Here is a 19,730-nt window from a genome sequence, read left to right as displayed (position 1 = left end):
CATGATTTATATATGGATTTAAACATGAAAATTAGTAAAAATTTGGGATTTTGAAGAAAAATCTAGAAACTGATATTTTTGGATTTTGACCACGAAATTGGATACGAGCTTGGGAATAAATTATATATTTGAGTTCGTAATATTATGGGTAATGTTTATCTTCGAAACTTTCTGGAATCCGAGCACGTGGGCCCGAGGGTGACTTTATCGACTTTTCGAGCGGAGTTAGAAATTTTTATAAATTGGATTATAATGAGTATTAGAGTATATATTTATGGAGTTGCGCATTGATTGACTAGTTTTAGAGCGATGGGGAACGGAAAAGCTTTGGAGCCGGTTATGGAATTTCGGAGCGAGGTAAGTATCTTTTCTAACCTTGTAAGAGGGAATTAACCCTATAGGTGAATTGATTTAATATGTGCTTCTATTTCTAGGGGTTGCGTACGCACGAGGTAACAAGTGTCCGTACGTAGCTACTAATTATGCTTATATCCGGGTAATCTAGGATCCAAATCATGTTATACTTGCGTTGTTTGCACTCTGCTTGTTAATTTAATTTCTTAAATCATATTGAAACTTAATAAAGGAATTGTAAAAGGTTAAACTTCATTTACTTGAGTTTTGGACGGATCACTTGATCGCTAATGAGAATTGGTATTTCTTTAAATATTAGTCTCATAAAAATCTTGAATCGGTTGTTTTAATGTATTTTCTCTTCTTGTGGAGCGGACCAAACGCCTCGATAGCATATAGATGCATCTATGGTTCGTGTCGTTCGACCCTCGGCAGTGCACAGTTTATATATTTGTATGTTGGATTGGGCTGTACGACCTCGGCATAATTTGTGCGTAATAATTGTTGGAGTCCAATTATAATCGTTATTGTTTCATTGGCTTGAGATATTAATTTTTTAAATAATGAAAATTAATTTGGGATTTACTACTAGTGAAAGAATTGATTAGTTATTTCTTGTTATCGAGTTTTAGTTGTCTTTCTATAATCCATGCTTAATTACAATTTTGGTATTGTGTTGTTAGCCCATAGTAAGTGTCGAAGCCGACCCCCCGTCACTATTTTTTCGAGATTATACTTGATACTTATTGGGTATGCGTTGATTTACGTACTCATGCTACACTTACTGCATATTTTGTGCAGGTACATATATGTCTAGTGGTTTTGTTGGCACAGAGGCGCGGCTATTGCGGGGACTTAGGTAAGCTGCATCCCATGTTACGAGTCTGTATCACACATAGTCTCCATCAGAGTTATTTACATTCTCCTGTCTAATTTGTATTCCAGACAGATGTTGTATTTTATCATATTTCCTAGTTAATGCTCATGCACTTGTGACACCGGATTTTGGGGGTTCCTACTGGTTGTTTATTATCGTAGTTCATGTAATTATCATTGTTTCACCCTGTAAATTTTATTTCTTACTATGTAATTTCTGAAAATTATGATTTCAAAAATACTAAAGTGAGTAATTAAGTTAATCATTCATTGTTATCTTCCCTGACGATGGTGTTAGGCGTCATCGTGACCTTTAGTGAATTTCAGGTTGTGATAATAAGTGAGCTAGAAAGATAACGGTAGGGGCATTTTTGGCTCAATAAATGGACGGAGAGTATATTTGTACCATATGGTGTGAGGATAGTTTTGGCCATTTTCCATAAAAAGATCAATGTAAATTCCTCAAAACAATTACCCTTGTATTATGAGAAAATACTTAAATATACCCTTCGTTATACTTTCGGTCCATATATACTCCTGCCGTAATACTATTGGTTCAAATATACCCCTCTTCCGTTAAATTTATCCAAGGTGGACATCAAATCCTACATGGTACTAACATTTGCTGAGGTGGATGCCACCTCAGCGCCCCTAACCCATTTTGCTCCTCCCTTCTATTTTTGTTTCCATCACTAAACTTTCCTTTCCCTCGAAGAGAATTTTAGTGATGTAAAAACAAACGTTTAAGGGTCTGATTTGCCCCTCTACTATCATAAATAGGCCTCATTTACCCCCGTTTGAGTTTTCTATCAAAAATATCCCCACTGTTATACATTAGGTGCACATTTATCCCTTACACGTTAAAAATACCATCACAGCTTTTAAAATCCACGTGGCATCCCCTTATTGGACTGACTGACCCGCCTCAAATTTTAATTCAAACTCGCCCGACCCAACCAATTAAACTACACCCATCAGTTACAATTCCAATTTCCTATCTGCTGTTATCATCTCTCTTAGAAAGAAAAAGACCTAGGGTTCATCAGAGGAAAAAAATCGTCCATTGTAAAGTCTTTTTCTCCCACTTTCTTTCTTCTTAACTTCATACATTGGGTTGTGAAGGTTTTCCACCATAGAAATTTTTGTCATGTCAGAAAGTAGTTCTTCATCAAGGAGGAGGTAACATTGTGGGGAAATTGCCAACCACTTCACTTCAACGACTTCATATAATCCCGGAAGGAGATTCTTTAACTGCCCTAAACCCGATGTATGTATTATTTCTTTATTCTGGTTCCATTTGATTTTTTTGATAATTTAATTTTTCCCCTTGTATTAGTGGTTAATAATTGCAAGTTCTATGCTTTGTGTAGTAGATAAGCTCATGCGGTTATTGGGAATGGCAAGATGATGTGTTACCAGATCGACAGCTCATTACAATTAACAATTTGAATTACAAATTGGATGCAGCTAATGTTAAACTCAACTATATGAAGTCGACATTGGATGCAATCATTCTTGAAAGGGATAGATTAAAGGAAAGAGTGGATGTCTTGAAGGCTCTAAAGAATTCGGAAGTGAACAAAGCCAGTAAATTGGAAGAGAAAGTCCTAAATATGAAGATCTTCATTATGATTCATGGGCAATATTTATAGGATTTGTTGCCGCAGTGCTAATGAACTGAAGTTGATATATTAAGTGCAACTTTCTAAGTCAGTGTATTGGTACTTCTTTTGTAAACAATGAAGTGTTGTAGTGATGTTTTAATATTATTCTCTATATTTTCTAGTGAATGTGTTGTTTTGTTGCAAAATTTTAAGTAGACAGAGAACCATGATTTTATATTCCTGTGCCCCTTTCTCTAGGATAAATTTAAATAGTGTTTAGATGAAGTATGGTAATTCATACTAGCATTTACTAAAAGAAGTTGATGTAATAGTAAACAATAATCAACAAAATGATGCCATTTACTTATCTGCATTTGGGTAGCTAAACACCATATTCCAGTCAAGAAGTATAAAAAAAGAATGAAGTTTTAGAATCCAGATTCCAGTCATGAGTTTAGAATGATGGAACATTATGTCCACCAAAGTCATCTTTAATATCCTGAAAAGGTAATAAAATAAATTAGAATGAACAATAAAAAATAAAGGATATGGCAACAAAACTGACAATAAAACAATTCAGATAGGCAACAATATTCCTACTTTACATACTATTTTGAATAATCACCTAATAAAATGGTTCACAATGTTATTCAAAGAGATTGTTAGGGATATATTAGATATGCCCTAGATCCAATTTCATATTTGATGACTTCAACATATTTTTGTGAATGTTATTTGATATAAAAATATATGACATTTGATATTCGTTTATCATAGTTATTATTAATTGCTTGATTAATCTAATAAGGTCCTTGATTAAATTTTGAGATTTGTCATCATGATGGAGATCATGATAATGAGAGTAAAGTCTCTTATAATTTAATCTAAATTTAGTTCCTGACCGTAGGATTATTAATTTGGACATTAGTAATCCGGTTAAATCAATATTTATGTGATCATCTTTATGGGATAAAGATTAGTTGATCTCATTAACTAAATAACATGAATAGATGATGCATATAGAGATATGATCATTGAACCGATTCATTGGATAATTCCTAATGGTTAGAATTATCATAAACTGTCAATAGGATATTCTCTTGAAGAATGTGATGTAAGAGTTTCCTTTGACCTGATATCATCATAATAATTGATAAGTTATTTATTGTGCTTTGATACTAGACACATATGGCCCTAGGGCAATAATTGAAAGGATATTGGGTATAATTAAATACTTGTAGAATTAGTGATTGATCAAGATGGAATCTGTCAACTCTTGGTAATGAGTTTATGCTCCATGTTATCATAAATTATAATGACCAAATTAAGACCTTGGCCAGGCGATTGAATGAAAGAAGGAAAGTGTTTCTTAGGTCATTCAATGGTCGATTATTTTTGACATGAACACATAGTCGGTCGCCTATTAGGATTTGACAGTTGAACCATATCCTAGGGTGACCCAGAGCTATAAAGACAGAAGGAATTAATACATTATTCTTCTACAGGTTCTTGAGAGTAAATTATATACTTCATGCTATCTGGTCGTTAAGGATTGTTGCTAGACGTCACCCTTGATTAGTATATTAATGTGATCAATTTACTACCGGTTTAGTATTGAACCTATGGGGTCGCACACTAACGAGTGTTCTGATCTTTGCTAAAGCATTAATTACTTTATTATTTGATAATTAAATTAAAGAATTTAATTAGTCAAATAAATTTAGTCATTAGTCCAAATAAAATATTATTATATTCTTTGCTAGCACAGAGGATATAATTAATATTGTGAACAAGTTAAAGTTTTTTATTTTAAATAAAAAAATTAAATTACATCTCTTGGTTGATATATGTATATATATATGAGATATATATGCACTTGATAATTATAATTAATATTTGTAGAATTCAATTTAGAATTCAATTCCATAAATGAGTTACATATTTTTATTTTAAAAGTATGACTAAGTTGTAGATTTCAATTTAGAATTGAATTCCATAAATGAGTTACATGTTTTTTTTAAATATTTACATAAAGCATATGATTTGTATTTTCCAATGGAAATTATGTGTATATATGTGTGAGTCCTCATTAAGAATTAGGGACATATAGATCTTACACATATTGTAAAGTCATGTAAAAAAACCAAGAGAGTTATTCTTGAGAAGAAAATTGCTTTGAGAAAGTAATAGTGCAATACAAAGTCAAGATAGAAAACACTAATACAAGAAAATTATTTTTTGTTCTTCTACCTTTGAGTTGAGATTTTTGAAAAACATTTCAACACAATATTTTCATTCAATTTGTTCGCGGGATTTCATTGATCAAAGAGTTGATAGCAAGGATCAGTCTCGGTGTGGATACGCATAGAGTCTTCGCACTATCGAAGAAATTTAAAACGAGACTCTCTTCACCAGGTACGTCTTAGATCCAATCTTTGACATGCAAAATAAATTTTAAACACAAAAAGATCTGCCTAGGATTATTATTGTCTTCCGCTGCGTGTTATGAACACCTCTACGCAATCCTACAGTGATATCAGAGCCGTGGTTTATTGTGTCTAAAATTTATTTACAAATTATTTTAAGATTAAATTTGAAGAGTTCAAACCATAATACATGTGTCTTGTGCGATAGCCAAATTGTTTGAATGCATATGGATTGATATTATTTTATTATGAATAAAATATGTATTCATATAAGTTAAACTATTGAGATAGTTCGTAACTTGAATTTGAAATTTCGTACAAGATACGACTGTAATCTATAATAGGTTATTAGATTATACAATTATTTTAATTGCTATTAGTTTATGAGATATAAATTAATAATAATGTTCTAGCCTGTATTATTTTATGTGACATATAAGATAAACATGTTAGACGATGTTGAATTTCGTTTTTATGTCACGTGCTTGTTCATTACATAATTTTGAATTATTTATTATATGTTATGTAAATTAATTTAGGACTAAGCATGTAGACAACTTGAACTAAATTCACATTCTATAAAAGATTTGATCTTTATATTATTAAAAATTATTTTAGTAACAATTCCCTCTTACTAAAATTTGAGTTCTTAAATAATAAAATATAAGATATTTTATTGTGAAGCTATCCATCAAAATAAATAATTTTATTTATTTCTTATTTATAAGAAGCGGCCTGACAACCATGAGACTTATAGTTCGAGAATATGTTAAAATTATTTATTGCATTAGACATATGGATTGGAAGAATTATTTAATTTTACACTAGACGTCTGGACTACCCGGGAGAGTATAAAATTTAATTAGTTCTTTGCTTTCATGATGGTTGAACCCAACTATGCCAATAGGATCGACCTGACTACCAGGAGATTATTTGACATAGAGCTATTTAAGGATATTGTATGGGGATACAATTGGTAAAAGTACATACCTTTAAAATATACGTGAGAAATGACTTGATATCCAAGGGGCTCAAACATATTGTTAAAGGATTCCTTTACTCCACTAAAAGAAATAGAGATTTCTTAAACTATAATGAGGGTAAATAGTTTAAAATAATTAGTGAAAATATCATTTAAATAAAAGTCCATATCTTTATTATGATATATATGTAAATATGTTCTTATATTATTGCCTTTTCTTTTTCATATTTTAGATTTCTCAATATGTCTGTTATATCACTGTGTGAAATACTTGATACCAACAAGTTGGTAAGACCAAACTTTGATAACTGGTATAGAAATTTGAGAATTGTTCTCATGCATGAAAAGCTCATTGATGTGATTGATAATCCTGCAAAGATAATCCCACTCGAGAATGATGTTCAAGGCACCAAGGTTTATCAGAAACACTTGGAAGAATGCCTTGCTATTAAACGCATCATTCTCGCTTCTATGAGTTCTGAACTCCAGAGGAAACATCAGAATATGGATCCAACTATAATCATTGAATATGTTAAGAAGATGGTTGATACACAGTTGGACATTGAAAACTCTCTAGTTGGACCCCTTGTCAATCATGTGATTATTCTTACCGAAGAAAATGAGAAGTTTGGGTATAAGCTTGAAAAAGAGATTTCTGAAGATTTGATCTTGCAGTCAGTATATGATGCCGAATATTTTCACTGTAAGAAGAATGTGCATTGGAAGAGAAACTGTAAGGAGTATCTTGCAACTCTAAAGGACAAGAAACAAGGTGAGACCTTAATGACAAATATTTTCAAGGTTTCTTTAGCTACTACTAATTCTTCACTGTGGGTATTAGATACTGGCAGTGGTTATAACATCTGCAATATGTTGCAAGGGTTCAAGCTAAGTAGGAGACTAAAGAAAGGATAAGTTAATCTACAAGTTGGAAATGGTGCAAAAGTTGCAGCCATAACTGTAGGATCAATTTCTTTAATAATGCCTTCGGGCAAAGTACTTATATTAGATGATTGTTATTATGTTCCAAAATTTATTTCGAACATAATTTCAGCTTCTATGTTGGACAAGCGTGGGTTTCGCATTAATATAGGCAATGGTATTTGCTCTATTTATTATGGTGATAATTTATATGTAAATGACTATCTCCAACATGATGTTTATATCTTACCTAATGTGAATGTTAATTCAATTATGCATGTTTCAAGTCTTAAGAGGAAAAGAGATGATCAAGTAAATCACATACCTTTGGCATTGTAGACTTGGTCATATAGTGTGATGACCCAAAAGGTCATATTATATTTTAGAACTTGAATCTACACTCTTAAGCCTCAAAAATCTCATTTTTACCTTCCTCGATGTGTGTGCATAGTCCGGGAATGTTTCCGGAAAGCTTTCAAGTTGAAAATTGATAAAATTAAGAATTTATGCCTTAAAAGTTGATTTTTGTTATCTTCGGTCAATATTTTTGGAAAATGGGCCCGGATCCATGTTTTAATGGTCCTGGTGGGTCCGTATCGAATTATGGGACCTGGACGTATGCCCGGAATCGAATTCGGAGGTTTCTAGCTCAAGTTATGAATTTTTTATGAAAATTAAAAGTGTGAAAATTAATTATTTTTAAGAATTGATTGATGTTTGGCATTGTTAGTGCCAGGTCCGTATTCTAGTTCCGGAGCCTGGTACATGTTCATTGTGATATTTAAGACTTGTCTATGAAATTTGGTGAGAAACGGAGTTGATTTGACGTAATTCGGACGTCCGGTTGAGACGATATGAATTTTAAAGTGTTCTTGAGAATTTCATTTGATTTGATGCTAAATTCATAGTTCTAGGTGTTATTTTGGCGATTTGATCGCGCGAGCAAGTTCGTATGATGTTGTTAGACTTGTGTGCAGGTTTAGTTTGGAGCCCCGAGGGCTCGAGTGAGTTTTGGGTAGCCCACGGTATGTTTTGGACTCTGGTATTTTGCTGCAGCAGGTGTTCTGGCAGGTCCTTCTTCGCGTTCGCGAAGGTATTCTCGCGAACGCGAAGAGTAAACTGGGCAGCTGAAGTTTTCTTCTTCGCGAACGCGAAGCTATGGGGGCGTTACCCTTCGCGAATGCGACCAGCTCCTCGCGAACGTGTAGTGTTAGGAACACCTGGGGGAGGGTTGGTTGTTCCTTTATCGCGAACGCGAAGGCCAGGGGTAGTAACCATTGCGAATGCGAGCAGGGTCTTGCGAACGTGAAGGCTTGGCAGCCATTACCCTTCGCGAACGCGATAGTGGCCTCGCGAACGCGGTGCACATTGTCTCTCAGTGCATAAAACAGAATCAAACACGGGTTTAAGCCATTTCTTCAACATTTTTAAAGAACCAAACGGGTAGAGGAGATTTTCAAGAGTCATTTTCTTCCCCAAAGTGTTGGTAAGTGATTCTAAACCATTTTCTTTCAATTACCCATTACATTTCTTGAATTATCAACCTAAAATCTAGAGTTTTCATGGTAGAATTAGGAGTTAGTGTAGAAACTAGGAATTTCAAAAATTTGAGGATTTAGTCCCCAATTTGAGGTCGGATTCCAAAACTAATTACATATTCGGGCTCGGGGTGAATGGGTAAAAGGATTTTGGTCCGAACCTCGGGTTTTGACCAAGCGGGCCCGGGGTCAATTTTTTGACTTTTTGGAGGAAAATTTGGAAATTTAAATTATGAAATATAATTGATTCCTTTAATAATATTTGATATTATTTAGTAATTTTTGAATATATACGAGTGGTTTGGAGGTGAATTCCAAAGGGAAAGCTGTGATTAAGAAATTAAGTGGTCTTCGGAGCGAGGTAAGTGTCGTGTCTAACTTTGGCTTGAGGGAATAGGTATTATGTGTTCATTTGATACGTGTTTGGTTGTTAAACACAATGTATAGGTGAAGTTACGAGCATCTATGCGTCGTTGTCGATTCATACCATGCGAGTGAAATTCTATTCTTGACTATTTTGTAGCCTTAAATTCTACTATCCATGCTTAGCGGGTTATTTGAAATGTTGGGTGACTCACATCTGGTTTCACTGAGATTTGGTAACTTTCGAATATTGATTCAAGGTTGAGCTTACATTATGCTATTGATTATGGGTAAAATGTTGGTTTCTTTTTTATACTCTTATCTATCCGTTGTTATTGATTCTGTGATTGGTGAGGAGGAGTGTAAAGCACGAAGGGTGATGCCGTGTATATTATGAGAGGTTTAATGCATGAAGGGTGATGTCGTGCCGTTCTATTTATTTATTTGGTGAGGTTGAGAGTAAATGCACGAAGGGTGATGCCGTGCCGTTCTATTTATTTATTTGGTGAGGTTGAGAGTAAAAGTATGAAGGGTGATGTCGTGCAGTTAACCTTTGCTGTTTTATTTGCTCAATTCATTTAAGGATTTTCGGTTTAATTCTTTCTTTTCATTATTCTCACTCTTTATATTGTATTTCCCCACTGTATGTCCCCTTCCCGTTATTTCTGCATTATTTCTTTATTTACTGTTGTTGCCACTAGCATGATTATACTGTTCAAGTTATATGTGGGTGTCTTGTCCTAGCCTCGTCACTACTTCGCCGAGGTTAGGCTCGACACTTACCAGTACATGGGGTCGGTTGTACTGATGCTGCACGCTACACTTTCTGTGCAGACTTTGATATCGGCTCAGGTTGATCGAGATTTTGCTATTGGTCCGTTGTCCGGAGACTCAAGGTAGATCTGTCGGCGTTCACAGACCTTGAAGTCCCCATCTACCTTTTATGTCACTGTTGTTTTCTTTCATTCGGACAATTGTATTTCTTTCTTTCAGACTATTACTTGTAGTAAATTCTAGAATGCTCGTGAACTGTGACTCCATATTCGTGTGGTAGTAATTAATACAGTTTTATAATATTCTACACTTATTATATTTCATCTTAGTTAATTATTGTCATTTACTGAATGGAAATAAGGAATTAGTTTAACAATTTTCTAACGTTGGCTTGCCTAGCAAGTGAAATGTTAGGCGCCATCACGGTCCCGTCGATGGGAAATTTCGGGTCGTGACAGTTGGTATCAGAGCACTAGGTTGCCTAGGTCCCACGATTCACGAGCAAGCTTAGTAATGTCTGGAGGATCGGTACGGAGACGTTTGTGTTTATCTTCCAGAGGCTATGAAGTTTAGGAACAAGTTTCACTTCTATTCTTCTCCGTCGTGCGATTTTGCTTTCTCAATACTGATTGAACTCTTCTACTTATATTCTCTCGCAGATGGCGAGAACACGTACCGCTTCCTCAGCTGAGCAGCAGCCAGAGCCTCTAGTAGTAGCTCCTACGCGGAGCAGAGGTTGAGGTTGAGGTCGTGCCAGAGGCCGAGGCAGGGGCAGGGCTCAGCCTAGAGCCCGAGCAGCAGCCCCAGCAGTGGAGCCTCAGATAGAGCTTGATGAGGAGGTTCCAGCCCAGACTGTTCCTGGAGGACCAGCTCAGGTTCCAGAGGGGTTCATTGCTACCCCAGTACTTCAGGATGCTTTGGTCCGTTTGGTGGGCCTTATGGAGAGTATGGCCCAGACTGGCGCATTTCCCATGGCACCAGCAGTCTCTCAGGCTGGAGGAGGAGCCCAGACTCCTACCACTCCTGCTCTAGAGTAGATAGCTCCCCAGTATCAGGCTCCAGCAGCTCAGCCAGTCGGATTAGTTCAGCCGGTTATTGCGGCACAGGTCGGAGATGGGCCAGCTATGTCTTCTGAGGCTTTATGGAGATTAGACATGTTTATCAAGCTCTTTCCTTTTCACTTCAGTGGTGCTCCTTTAGAGGATGCCCAGGAGTATCTTGACAGCTGTCACGAGGTTTTACGGAACATGGGTATAGTGGAGACCAATGGGGTCGATTTTGCTGCATTTCAGATGACTGGTTCCGCTAAAAAATGATGGAGAGATTACTTGTTGACCAGACCAGCTGGGTCGCCTGCTCTTACTTGGGACCAGTTCTCTCAGCTCTTTATAGAGAAGTTTTTTCCTATCACATTAAGAGATGAGCGACGCCGTCAGTTTGAGCGTCTCCAGCAGGGCAGTATGACTGTTACTCAGTATGAGACCCATTTTGTGGATTTGTCCCATCATGCTATTCTTCTGCTTCCCACCTGTCACGATCCAAAATCCCAAACTGTCGTGATGGCGCCTATCTCGATACTAGGCAAGCCGATAATCTCAATAAACCAAAACTTATCTTTAAGGTTGAAAATATAATATTTAAATACAATCCAAACACTCCCCAAAACTTGGTGTCACTGAGTATATGAGTATCTAATATGAATACAAGTCTGGAAAATATAGTCTATAATAGTCTGAGACCAAATACAGTGAACAAAGAGATAGAGAAGGAGAGACAAGGTGTGCGAAACACGGCAGCTACCTCAAAATCTACTGAAAATCAACCGCGCGAAAGGATCAACACCCGCTATGTCCGGGAACACCTGGATCTGCACACGAAGTGCAGGGTATAGTATGAGTACAACCAACTCAGCAAGTGACAATAATAAATAAGGAACTAAAGATAGTAACGAGCTACACAGTTATGGTTCATTTCCAGTAATTCCAGCAAAGAATATGCATGCTATCAAATCTGGCAGTTTAATGTCAAATCAATTTTTATACAGTTCCTGTTCATGTAATCCGTATATCAACAATCTTTCAGAGATTTCACAACAATGACAGATAACAATTAAGTGCAACAACAAATAGAAATCAAGTACAACCTCTTAGGACAACAACCACTCACTGGGCTCCCAGCCCTCATCACTCCCTGGGCTCCCAGCCCTCATCACTCACTCTCAATGGGTACCCTCGCTCACTGGGGGTGTACAGACTCCAAAGGGGCTCCTACAGCCCAAGTGCTATAAACTGCACGGACAACTCACGTGCCATAATATAAATATCTGGATCCGCACGGCCAACTCACATGCTGCACGGCCAACTCACGTGTTGTAGTATAATATAAGGTTCCACACGGCCAACTCACGTGCTGCACAGCCAACTCATGTGCTATAGTATAATATAAGGATCTGCACGGCCAACTCACGTGTTGCACGACCAACTCACGTGCTATAGTATAATATAAGGATCTGCACGGCCAACTCACGTGCTGCACGGACAACTCACGTGTTATGATATCAATATCTCATAATTAGGCCCTCGGCCTCTCTCAGTCATAAATCTCTCCAGTCTCTCGGGCTCTCATTAATCATGAAATCAGCCCAAACAACAATGATATGATGTATCAATAATAATAACAGAGACTGAGATAAAATATGCAAGTAAAAATTAAAAACTGAGAATGAGTACATATAGCATTTAGCAGGCAATTCAACAAGTACGCGACCTTTATAAAATGTGCAAGTAAAAAATGAGACTGAGTACATATAGCATTTAGCAGGCAATTCAACAAGTAAGCGACCTCTGTGGGTCCCAACAGTACTATCACATAGCCTAAGCATGATTTACAGTAAAATTTTATCAACACATAGAGAGCATATAGCTAACAACAAATTATTCAGCTTTACAGTTTTCCGGGACGGACCAAGTCACAATCCCCTCGGTGCACGCCCACACGCCCATCACCTAGAATGTGTGTCACCTCCAAAATAATCACATGATACCAAAATTCGGGGTTTAATACCCTCAGGACCAGATTTAAAATTGTTACTTACCTCAAGCCGTGAAATTCTTTACTCTGTTGTGCCCTTGCCTCGTGAATTGGTCTCCAAACGCCTCGAATCTAGCCATAAATAATTTATTTCAGTCAATAAAATTCATTGAAATTAATTCCATAAGAAAATAATAATTTTCCATAAAAATTGGAAAATTAGCTCAAAAATCGCCCGTAGGGCCCATGTCTTGGAACTCAACAAAAGTTACAAAATTCGGAAGCCCATGTAACCACTAGTCTAACCATACCAATTTTACCAAAATCCGACTCCAACTCGACCCTCAAATCTTGAATTTAAACCAAGAAGGTTTTCAAACGTTTCCAACTTAATTCGTCAATTAAATGATAAAAACAACCATGGATTCGAGTAATTTAACCAATATTGAGTTAAGAACACTTACCTTTTGTTTTCCTTGAAAAACTCCCGAAAATTGCCTCTTCCCGAGCTCAAATCCGTCAAAAACTGAAGTCCCATTTTCAGAACTTAAACTCTCCGTCCAGACCTCTCTTCTTCGCGAACGCGACAGGTCCCTCGCGTTCGCGAAGCACAAAATGTGCTGCCCGACATTTGCTCTTCGCGAACGCGAGACACTGCTCGCGAACGCGATGCTTTAGAGAGCCCTTCTTCGCGAACGTAAGCTCCCCTTCACGAACGCGAAGGCAAAAACCCATGCCTCAATCCTCTACGCGAACACGACACCTCTCACGTGTTCGCGATGCACACACAGACCATACCTTCGCGTTCGCATCCTCCCCTTTGCGGACACGAAGAACAAAACCTCGCACTCAGAAAACACTCTTCGCGAAAGTGAGGGCCCACTCGTGAACGCGAAAGAGAAAATCAGAAAAATGCAGCAATAGATATCAGCAATCTCACCAAGGCCAAAAATGATCTGTTAACCATCCAAAACTTACTCGAGCCCCTTGGGACCTCAACCAAATATACCAACAAGTCCTAAAACATCATACGGACTTAGTCGAACCCTCAAATCACCTCAAACAATGCTAAAACCACAAATTACACCCCAATTCAAGCCTAATGAACTTTGAAATTTCAAATTTCTACAAACGACTCCGGAACCTACCAAGTCACGTCCGATTTACCTCAAATTTTGCGCACGTCATAAATGACATAATAGTTGTACTCAAATTTTCAGAATCGGATTTCGACCTCGATATCAAAAGGTCAACCCCCCGGTCAAACTTTCCAAAAATTCAACTTTCGGCATTTCAAACCTAATTCTACTACGGACCTCCACATAATATTTCGAACATGCTCCTAAGCCCAAAATCACCATACAGAGCTATTGGAATCATCAAAATTCAAATCCGAGGTCGTTTACACATAGGTCCATATCCGATCCACTTTTCTAACTTAAATTTTCAATTATGAGACTAAGTGCCTCATTTCACTCCGAATTCCTTCAGGACCAGAACTCACTAACACGATAAGTCATAAAATAACTATAAAGCATAAATTGAGCAGTAAATGGGGGAACTGGGCCATGATACTCAAAATGACCAGTCGGGTCGTTACATTCTCCCCCACTTAAACATACGTTCGTCCTAGAACGTGCCAAGAGTTGTTCTTAACCTTCAAATCTCTATTCCACCTTACCACGCACATACCCGGGGGTGATCCCACACCACCCTATTCCACATAGGCCTAACAACACAATACAACTGAAAATCTTTAATTTAACCTTAGCCCAAAAACCTTCGAATTCAATTCCCAACCTTCAGAATTTCTTTTCAAGACACAAATCTTACATTTACACATTGTATGAGTCTGAACAAGTTACATCGAGCCATAACTATAATCACGGATATAATCACCTAACATATTACACAGCTTGCCCGCTCGTAGCACCATTCCTGATCACAGTAACTACTTCAAACCAACCAAGTACTAGTATAAAACCCCACATTCAATAGAACTTCATTCTGAAACCTTCGTACACTGCCAATGATGAAAAAACCAATCAAAAACTCATAATCACTCATCAGATCAACTAGCCATGGAGCTCTCTCGCTCCCACCAAAACCACAATCGTCTCCTAAGCCGACTTTCAATATTATCCTCCCGAATATACCATAATCAAGCCTGATAGTACCCATTCTAGGTCCAATGACCTTATTTTATTAAACACAACCATCCCATGAGAAATACTTTAAAAATTCTTCCGTGCCACCTGGCAAAAAAAAATTGAATATCAGCAGTCGATCAACCGGGAGAGTACCGCAACACCAGCGAAGTACCCATAAATCAAAACACACTGCCCCTTCTGAAATGTACACTTTCATCAAGCCATACCAAATAGTAATATCATTTACCTAGTCATCTGAAACCGTCCATGCTGCCTAAGAATTTATGTCCTTCCCTTCAAAACTGAACTGTGATCTTGTACATGTAAATCCTATTCCCGCACAACACACCACATCTAATATGCCATCATGTGAAAAGCATAAGAATTCCATTATCAACTCTGAGTCACTAGCAAATTACATACCTTATTAGTCAGAAACCTTCTTCTTGCTTCTTTCTAGGAGGAAATCTTAACACACAACATGTTTCATACACCGGTAGAAAATATCCGGTTCAAACCATGGTAGAAACCATCAACACATTGAAATCCATTTGCACACAACCAAGCTATCTGAATTGAATTCCTCTAACTCGACCAAGCCACATATGTTGCCAAATCCGATAGTATTGCCACAAAACACCTGTAAAGCCTCACCTCATCATAAGAACCAAAAGAACCGATCATATCTATTACTGTACTAACCCAACCTACTACCAAGCTGTCCTATTTCTCTAAGTCCTTTCCAAATTGCCTTAAAATTGCTAGTTTTTCCTTGTTAGAAAACTACTATCCTTAACTAAAACTTGCCCCACGAACTCTAGCATAGAATCACACTGCCCTAGGGCTTATAAGCCACTGTATTCTTCTTAAGCACCTCCATAAATACCCCAACCGTAACACTCACTCTGAAAATACCTTATACAAATTTAAAATTGTTCCTCTTTCCTTTCTTATACTAAAATGTAGAATCCTTAGTCAAACAGAATTACCGCACGTCCTGATACCATCCATTGTAAATAATTGATTCTAGTGATATACAAGTTCGAAAAATTGTCAATTTCCACATATACATTTTGAATCCATTAGAACCCTCTCGAGAGTCATCCACTATGCTCAAATCTAATTTACTCCGCCCCAAACGGGCCGAAAGACATGTGCTCCTTTAGCACAATCAACACTCAAATAAGTAACCCTGCCTTATCATGACCAATCAAATTCATACTTCGTGTGCACTACATCCTTCAAAATAACATCATGTTTTCATAAAGTGCAATGTATCCAGTATCCAGGAATTTACTTACCCGAGTCATCCTCGATCTCCTCCTCTGTAAGTCATAACTAAACCACAAATATGCCTCGTATCAAAACTAAAATTTAGCACATAACCATGAAATCGAATTGTCAATAGCAGGCTCCCCCACTTAGCCTTAAGTTGCTATTATATAAAATTAGAACCCGAAAGGATTTCTCCTTCTCAATTACCAAGATCTCGCACTGTTAACCCGCCAAATTTCTCAAAGTCTTTTATTAAGCTTTTCATGAATATTCTGAATCGTCAGCCTCAGTCGCACACTCGACCTCTTACCGGGTAGCAAGTAATATTCCTCGCAGAAGCTTCATCAACATCACGTCACCTCTAACTGCTCACAAAAGATAACCCACCTGTGGAATTCTTTATCGACATCTCTCAACGACACTGCACTGGGTGCAACGACCACGCAATCAGTAAATTCTCCTGAGCTCATGCTCGCCCACCATTTGTATAAGTTTGCACTTTCCCTTTTGACATCAACTGAAAGTTCAACAATACCTTCTGAACTCAAGTCATATTGTGCCTGAAACGATAATCAAATCTTCACATCCCTCTTCATTTCAAACAAACTTATTTTTGCCATATTCAATCTTTTTTTGTATAGTAACCATCACTCCAAATACAGTCTGTAGGCCAAATCACATTCTATCACGATTCCAAACCGCTCTACACTTTCTCAAGGTGCACGACTACCCTACCATTGAATGCATATGCCAATCTACCACTCATACTTCAATAAAATCATCTTCTTTAAGAAACTTCTCAACCTCTACTTCTCCTACTTGACTTGCTAGTACTTTAACCACCGCGAAACACTTCCCGTCATGTCTTCCCTCATACTTTGCTACCCAACTGCTGCATCAAATCGAAATGCATCTCTGTCGCACCTGAACCAAAAAAATGTTACCGACTCTACATCTCTTCAAAGATCATCTTTCTCAAGCCATCAACATCAGAAATACCCACCACAATTACTACACAATCACTTACTCTTCTTGAGTCCAAACTCATTGACAAGACATGAGAATTTAATTTGTCTCAAAATTTAACAACATGAAAGATCCTTCAAAACATTCACACTCGAGATCGTACGTCACATCAAAACGAAAATCAAGCGCCCAATGGCCTTCCTTTACATTTCAAGGAATCCCTTATCGTCACATTCAAATCGTCTTAACACATCCCGCAGTTATATCATATTAATCACAAAGTTATTCCACCGCTCATCGAGGCACAAATTCCACTCGTAGGGGCATTACCGGACATATGAGTCCATATGTATAGGTTACAACTGAAGCTACCGAGCCAAAGATGTGGTCTAAATCTGGCCTCAAGTCCTCCAGAATGGCCCATTACAAAAACACATAACACATCTCAAACATCATTCGTAGAATCACAAGCTGGCGCTGTACAACTGATACCGAGCGCTCATGTGCGCATACGAATGCGTGGAAGGAATTCAAGGAGTTATGTTCCAAGATGAATCAATTCCGCACGATAGAATACAAGAAAGTGAAATTTTCCTAAGGGTTTTGTAGCCTCTCGAAGATAAGTACGGACGTCTCCGTACCGATCCGCAAGACTCTACTAACCAGCTCATGACTCGTGAGACCTATGTAACTTAGGCTCTGATACCAACTTGTCACAACCCAAAATCCCAAACTGTCATGATGGCGCCTATCTCGATAATAGGCAAGCCGATAATCTCAATAAATCAAAACTTCTCTTTAAGGTTGAAAATATAATATTTAAATACAATACAAACACTCCCCAAAACCTGGTGTCACTGAGTACATGAGCATCTAATATGAATACAAGTCTGGAAAATATAGTCTATAATACTATGAGACTAAATACAGTGAACAAAGAGATAGAGAAGGAGAGACAAGGTCTGTGAAACACGATAGCTACCTCCAAATCTCCTGAAAATCAACCGCACGAAAGGATCAACACCAGCTATGTCCGGGAACACCTGGATCTGCACACGAAGTGCAGGGTGTAGTATGAGTACAACCAACTCAGCAAGTAACAATAATAAATAAGGAACTGAAGATAGTAACGAGATACACAGTTATGGTTTATTTCCAGTAATTCCAGCAAAGAATATGCATGCTATCAAATCTGGCAGTTTAATGTCAAATCAATTTTTATACAGTTCCTGTTCACGTAATCCGTATATCAACAATATTTCAGAGATTTCACAACAATGACAGATAGCAACTAAGTGCAACAACAAATAGAAATCAAGTACAACCTCTTAGGACAACAACAACTCACTGGGCTCCCAGCCCTCATCACTCCCTGGGCTCCCAGCCCTCATCACTCACTCTTAATGGGTACCCGTGCTCACTGGGGTTGTACAGACTCCGGAGGGGCTCCTACAGCCGAAGCGCTATAAACTACACGGATAACTCACATGCTGCATAGATAACTCAAGTGCCATAATATAAATATCTGGATCCGCACGGCCAACTCACGTGTTGCACAGCCAACTCACGTGCTATAGTACAATATAAGGATCTGCACGGCCAACTCACGTGCTATAGTATAATATAAGGATCTGCACGGCCAACTCACGTACTGCACGACCAACTCACGAGCTATAGTATAAAATAAGGATCTGCACGGCTAACTCACGTGTTGCACAGACAACTCAGGTGCTATGATATCAATATCTCACAATCAGTCCCTCGGCCTCTCTCAGTCATAAATCTCTCAAGTCTCTCAGGCTCTCATTAATCATGACATCAGCCCAAACAACAATGATATGATTTATCAATAATAATAACAGAGACTGAAAAAATAATGTGCAAGTAAAAACTGAGACTGAGTAGATATAGCATTTAGTAGGCAATTCAACAAGTACGCGACCTCTGTGGGTCCCAACGGTACTATCACATTGCCTAAGCATGATTTACAGTCAAATTTTATCAACACATAGAGAGCATATAGCTAACAACAAATTATTCACCTTTACAGTTTCCTGGGACGGACCAAGTCACAATCCCCTCAGTGCACGCCCACACGCCCGTCACCTAGCATGTGCGTCACCTCCAAAATAATCACATGATACCAAAATTCGGGGTTTAATACCCTCATGACCAGATTTAAAATTTTTACTTACCTCAAGCCGTGAAATTCTTTACTCTGCTATGCCCTTGCCTCGTGAATTGGTCTCCAAGTGCCTCAAATCTAGCCATAAATAATTCATTTCAGTCAATAAAATTCATTAGAATTATTTCCATAAGAAAATAATAATTTTCCATAAAAATTCGAAAATTAGCTCAAATATCGCTCGTAGGGCCCATGTCTCGGAACTCAACAAAAGTTACAAAATCCGGAAGCCCATGCAACCACGAGTCTAACCATACCAATTTTACCAAAATTCGACCCCAACTCG

This window comes from Nicotiana tabacum, chromosome 15 (genome assembly GCF_000715075.1).
Source record: "Nicotiana tabacum cultivar K326 chromosome 15, ASM71507v2, whole genome shotgun sequence".
NCBI lineage: Eukaryota > Viridiplantae > Streptophyta > Magnoliopsida > Solanales > Solanaceae > Nicotiana > Nicotiana tabacum.
Note: the sequence above shows the minus strand (reverse complement) of the source record.